Consider the following 6,838-nt stretch of genomic DNA (forward strand, 5'->3'; position numbering starts at 1 on the left):
TAGATGAAGGATTGAGAGACGCTGTGATGCTGCCAGAGTAGGGCTAAGCAACTTATAGATTAACCTTTCTACTATGTGGAAAAAAAAGAGCTCTAAATTCGACCTTTCAATGCGTGTGCCTGCCCCTGCATTCAGAGTGGTGCAACCAGTTCATCCGCATGCAATAAAAAACATAGAGCCCACATCTATTGCGCAGCAGCACGATGAATTGGCACATATGAGCAGCTCGCTGACTTTCTAGTAGTGTCGGTTGTGGTAGAACTTGAGTTCGCCGCGATGCATGTTCTGTTTTGACATGTAGCATATTTAATTTGTTTGTTCTTGGTATGGCCTACTTTTAAATTTCTTTTTCTTCTTGTTTTGTTTTGTTTAGAATTCGTGAATTTTAGTAGGTACAACTTTTTTTTTATTAAGGTTCAATGGTACTTTATGGCGAATTATCCCCTTGTAGAGCTGTAGTTACAATATTTAATGATTGGTCTCCCCAAACTTAGATGTTACTTGCATTCGTTAGCTTTCTTTCTAAAGTTGTGAAATAAACTATATTATGATGGCAGTCAGCACTGAAACGCAATACGTTGTTTACACTAATTTATCTATAAAAACGTTCCTAACATATTGTATGCCACTTGGACAAATGCAGACGTTAAGAAATTGCATTCGTCCTACCCCTCAGTCTAGTGTCTATATAATAAAGCTATGTCTTGCACCGCTATGGGCAGAGGCCAGCTGATTTGCTACTGTTTGGAAGGTGGAGGGGTGATGTGCAAGGAAGCTAAACTCTGTCCCTCACTCCCATATTGCCTGTTATAATTGTTCCAAAAGTCAGGGAGAAGGGGGAGAGAACTGCCCCCTCCCCTTGCCCCCTTTTTCTGATGGGGTGCAAACTTGAGGATACCATAAATGAATGCAACCACTTACGGCTGCTGTTGCATACAAAGGAAACAAATAGAGAGAGAGCGAGGGATGTGGTTATCTTTCTCTTAGGTTTTCATAGCAGGGGATACGAACGGTTTTGGATTTTTGCGACTGAGCGAGCTAGCAATCAGTGCTGCCTTAGTGTTCGGTTGGGACCCTTATTCAATCGGCAAGAAAGCGAGCCCCAGCCAATTATTGGAGCGCATCCTATGAATGGCTCCTGGGATTTTCGAAAATGGTCTATCGTCTCGCAAATAAGTGCACTGGTATTAACTAAAAGCACTTCGCGAGCTGTTTCCTCTCTTTTAATATTGCTGACTCTGCACATGGTTTCCCGACAACGCTTAATGAACCATTTTCTAATAGATAAATAATGCAAGATATAATAAACACTTTTTATGTGTTCTATAGTGGACGCGTCGCGTCGAGCTCCAGCTTTTTGACCCCTTTCTGACCTTTTCTTCGGTTTCTTCAAGCTTTTTCTTGCTACCTGTCTTTTCGGCACGGTGAGTGTACCTTGTGTACCCTTTTGTGTACGGTGTAGGCGTGTTTTTGGCCTGTTTCGCCAAAACCTTCCTCCCGCACGTTGCACGGGGGAGATAAGCCTACTTCCCGCCGGGAAAGCATCGGCGGCGTGCGTGCGCTTCCCTCCGTCGGGTGCCTATCGATACAGCTCCGATGAGTGATATTGCGAGCTCTGAGATCACGACTCACATGCCACTCCAAGCGACTCGACGGAAATAGTCGTACCGAAGGCCCTCTCCTTCGAGGGAACCGTGGATGCGGAAGATATCCCGCTCTGCTGCATAGAGCAGAACCCGCAATGTCACGTACTCGCAGCACGACGCATGGGCAAGTCACGAGCGCTACTGGTTACCGTACAAAACAAGCGGATCCCGACATACTTCTACTTCAATTGGTTCACTCTCTCCTATTTCCCGTACAGAGATAGAATCGAGGTGCGCGTCAACTGTAGACAAACTGGTCACCGGGCCGACGTGTGTCCCATGTCATCCCAGAGCAGGTACCACCGCTGCAGAGCCCAACACCCGTTGCAAAACGAATGTGGCTCGCACGACGAGTGCCAGCCCCCGTGCGCCATCTGCGGGGGCAGGCACATCACGGCCTCCAAAGAATGCTCACATCGCTATATTCGCCACCCTGTGGGTCGCGGACCGGCGCCGACGGAACCTGAGAAGCAAGGACGATGGTCCCGCAGGTCCCGCTCGCGAGACAGCAATGGCGGATAGCGAGGTTCCCGAGCACGCAGCCGTTCGGTCTCTTTTCCTCGCCTGGAGAGCAGAGGCCGAAGCGCTACCAGGAATCGAAGTGTGTCCAAGAATCGCAAGCCCAAGGAAGACAGGACGGCGTGGGCGTCTGCATCTGTGGCCGGTGCTGAGTCCGCGCTGGTCAAGGAACTAAGACGGCAGATCTCCGACCTTCAACGACCACTAATGGGAGCGCGCGTCTCCAAACCGACCACTTCAACGCCAACCACGCTTCTGCGGCCTCCGCCCCCAGCGCCACCCGCGACCAACATCCAAGACACGCCGCTTAACCCCGGAACGTCACCTGCCCACGTAGTACCGGAACCGCTTTCGGAGCCGGGGCCGGTACAGGAAAAGAAGCCTCGCAAGCGCCAGGCTACCGAGTCTGCACCATATCCACTAACAGTGAGAGACGTCGAAATAAATGATGACACCTGTAGCGTGGTCAGCTCTGCGAGTGTTCTCGCCTGGAACAGCGACAGGAAGCTCGTCAGGAGGCATTCACACAACGCATAGAATCCCGGCAGACCGCTCTCGAGCAGGCAATCGAGCAAATCCGACACACCCAGCAGCAGATGCTCCAAATGCAACAGCAGATACCACATATCCTGCAAGCACTCCCTCTTATCCAGGAACAGCTGCGCAAACTCCAGCTCCAGCATGGCTAGACGCCGGCAACGTCAGCAGCAACCCCTGCGAGAGTGGCAGTGGAACTGCAGAGGTCTCGGTCGCAATAGGGGAAACCTGCAGCTCCATATTCACAAGGCCGAGCACATGCGTGATGTTCTCGCTTTCCAAGAATCGCACGATGGCGTCCAATTGTCGGGTTACGTTCGCTTCGAGGTCCCCGTCGAGGCAGCAGTGAGAGGGTCGCGCGCATCGAAACCTGTTCATACTTTGGTCCGAAGAGCCATGCCCACGATCCAACATGAACCCGTAGTTGACAACGTGCCGCACATCCTGCTCGAATTTCTGCCAGACGCAAGGAGCAGCGCCGCGTCTTTCTACTCTACGTTTACAGCGCCCCGAAGGATCAACCGAAGGCCGCGGCTACAATCCTCGCGGAAGTTCTCCGCTTCGCCAAAGACACCCCCGCCCCCCCCCCCCCCCCCACCCCCCCTGCTCGTCGTGGGCGACTTCAATGCCAACCACGCTGAATGAGGGCACCTAAACACTCTACCTAAGGCCGTGTCCATCCAGGAGTCTGTAGACGAGGACGACTACGCCATGTTGAATGATTTCCGCTATCCCACCCGCTTTGGGAACAGCGTCTCCAGAAATACGTCGCTGTACCTCTCCATGACCTTAAAGATTGGTGAAGTGTCGTGGACGATCACCGGGGTTTCCCTCGGCAGCGACCACTATGTGATCGAGGTGCTCATGCCGGTCGAGAGAATCTCGGCCCCCGCAAAACGAAAAGTCCTGGTCACGGATTGGGACGCTTCTCGCCGCAACAGGAATGCGTCGGCTCCGACCACCATTGAAGACCTGTGCGGTTGGACTGACGACCTACTATCCAGCGCGTAGTTGGTGACCGTCGAGAGCGACGCTTCCTCGACCTCAGAGTCAGTGACTCCAAACTCTGGCACATGTGGCAAACTCACCGCAGTCTTCAGGCCACGTAGCAAGCACAGGCGAGAAGAAACGGAACGCTCCGCAGGCGGATAGCTGCGCTGGAAAGAGGCATCGAGATTTATGCGGACCAGCTAGATCGGCAGCAATGGGGACAGGTGTGTGACGGTCTCAACGACAACCTCCATCGCAAGGACACTTGGTCACTGCTCAGACACTTAATGGATCCCACGACCACCAAAACGGCGCAGCGGACCGACCTCTCCAAGGTCCTTCAATCACGCGGGGGCAGTACGGCGGACTTAATAAAAGAACTTCGTAACACCTACCTTCCTGTTTCCAGAGAGCACGAAGAGGCCTTCCTCTCATACACTGGGTCACCAAACCCCGAGCTCGACGGTGGGTGACATAATCGAGGCCGAGGTTCGGAGCGCGATGGAACAACTGCGCTAGAAATCGGCGCCGGGCTCCAACAGGAGTACGAACAAGATGCTCCGGAACTTGGACGACCGTTCGGTGACGGCCGTAACGGCCCCCTTCAACGAGGTGTGGCGAACGGGATCGGTGCCCCCTACGTGGAAGCGCACCGTCGTCGCTTTCATTCCGAAGCCTGGGAAAGAGCTTTCGGTCTCTAATATCAGGCCGATTTCTCTTACGTCTTGCCTGGTCAAGTTGCTCGAGCACGTCATTCTCAACAGACTTCAAGACTACGTGGAAGACCGCGACTTTCTACCGCACACCTCGTTCGGTTTCCGAGCGCACCTCTCTACTCTAGACGTGTTCCTGCAACTCTCACGGGACACCGTCGAGAAGAAAAGGGGAATGCAAGTCTTGCTGGCCAACGACCTCCAGAAAGCGTTTGCCAAACTGAAGCACGAAGCCATTCTCAATCAAATTTCTCGCCTGCACCTCGGGCTCCGCACCTTTCCGCACGTGAAGTTCTTTCTCCCAGGACGCACTGCAGAGATTCGCCTGGAAGAGGACGTTTTGCCGACTTTTCGAGCCTGCGTGGGACGAGGTACACCCCAAGGGGCAGTACTCTCGTCCCCCTTGTTCAGAAAATTGTCGCGTTTATTTTTTCATTTTAAAATATAATGTGGGTTATACAGCGTAAAGCATGGTATCTTCAAAATCGCATCGTTTTGGGTCACTTTCAAGCTGGACAGTTTCTTTGGAAGTTCAAAAGCAGGACTTGATAGAGCTGTATGTTCACTTGGTATTGACAGCAGGGTAGACGCTATGCATGTTTTAGGCCAATCGTGTCTCCGGTTAGGGTCACCTGACTACAGTCTCGACGCTGGTGGTAAAGCAGAAGACGGCACTTGCCTGTAGCCCAAGGCCACACATAGCGTTCACTGCACCATCAACTTTAGGTACAAGTGACTAATCCGCTCGTTGTGGATGCGTTGATGCCCCATAAGATAAGCCTTTTGTGTGTGTTCACTCCTGTTTTGTGGCCTTTCCTTCTCTTCTTTTCTCTCTCTCGCTAAGCTGAAAGCGGGGTAGAGGGTGCGTGGTCACGTGGTTTGACGAATGACGCACGAGTTGGTAATCTCGGCCGGATTTATCTAATTTGGCGTGTGTTGGCCCTGCTAGCGAAGCGCACATGAAGGCTCCCTAGGCCCTGCGTGGCTGCTGCGGACTTTTGCTTCTGCAAGCGATTTCTTCAAAGAAGCCCAAGAATTTTTTGTAATGCGTTTAGTGTTCGGTTCTACAAATGACAGCTTGTGCTACATCGTGTTTAATCTTCACAAACACCTTCCTTCTCGTTTCTGTGTCCTGCCGTGGCCGTTTCGACACGTATTTCGGATTACGACTTTCAAGTCCTGTCTCGTCAACGTAAAGCGCGATCCAAACCAACGCTTCTTTTTGCGCCTGTAGGTCGTGCGGCTGCGGATGTGACGTATTTTCGTGACGTCGCGCCGCTTCTTCGCTCCTTCCGGGCGCGCACAAGAAAGTTGGTTGATTTCAACTTCTTTCTCAACGCGCACAAAAACGCGCGGTGACGTAGTAGGGCGCTCCTGTGTCCCGGCCAATCGGTGGAGGGCAAGCTAGTTCCGGCTCCGCGTTTCTCGCCGTCTGGCTGCCCTCTCCTCCCCCCCTTTTATTCTCTTCCAACATGACAACGCGATCTCTCTCTCTCTCTCTCTTTCTCTCGCCGTCTGGCCGGCCAGTCTGTCGCAGTTGCACTTTGCTTGTGCGCTCGTGCCTGCGTGCGCGCTCGCCCGAAGTTTCGCCCGTCCATACCGAAGCGCACGGTTCTGACTCAGAAAGCGCGCCCGGAAACAGCAAAAACGCCACGAAATGCGTCACATCCGCAGCCGCACGACCTACAGGCGCAAAAAGAAGCGTTGGTTTGGATCGCGCTTAAGTGCGCTGCAAATCTAAAACCTACTCCGCGACAATTGATCGTTTTCCTTAAGGTACTCTTCCATATTACCTCTAGAATTAGGCCGTGTCTATCTCCTGCCAGCCGGGAGAATAATTTCTCCGAAATTCTAAAATCATGTCACAACTGCAGGTAAAATACAGATTTTTTTTATTCTCCTTGTGCTTCGTGATAACACGTTTCACGGCCACCTTCTCGTGGATACACGTTTCGTCGACATTAACGTTTGATCGACATCCGTTAAGCAAATGTCGATAATCCTGCTTTCCCTGGGAATTAAGTTGAGCGAAATCAGGACTGGCGTAAAGCGCAGCTCATGTAGAAATTAATAAAAGTTGGTACATGCTCAATATCCAATTGGTATTTTTCTTATGGAGATGAGGAGTCACTTTTGTATCGGACTTATCATGCACAACGCCTCGCATGACAAAGTACTAGTCATACGCAGTGCGTCCGGCGCTACCTGATAAATACCGCCGACGTCCATTAAACTATGTTCTTGTTCTGCGCACGATCCTGTCGACTGCCTCTTTATCGTCAATGATACAACTTTGGGTAGTTAGTTGTAGAAAACAACAATATACCGGGTGTTTTTTTTATTCTTGCAAATTTGCCGTGAAGGCGACACTTATGTGGTTTGTGCGAGTGAGTTATACGCCCAGGGGGACATTATGTGGTTTGCTAATCTGCG

This window comes from Ixodes scapularis, unplaced genomic scaffold, assembly GCF_016920785.2.
Source record: "Ixodes scapularis isolate PalLabHiFi unplaced genomic scaffold, ASM1692078v2 PGA_scaffold3__209_contigs__length_174095766, whole genome shotgun sequence".
Taxonomy (NCBI): domain Eukaryota; kingdom Metazoa; phylum Arthropoda; class Arachnida; order Ixodida; family Ixodidae; genus Ixodes; species Ixodes scapularis.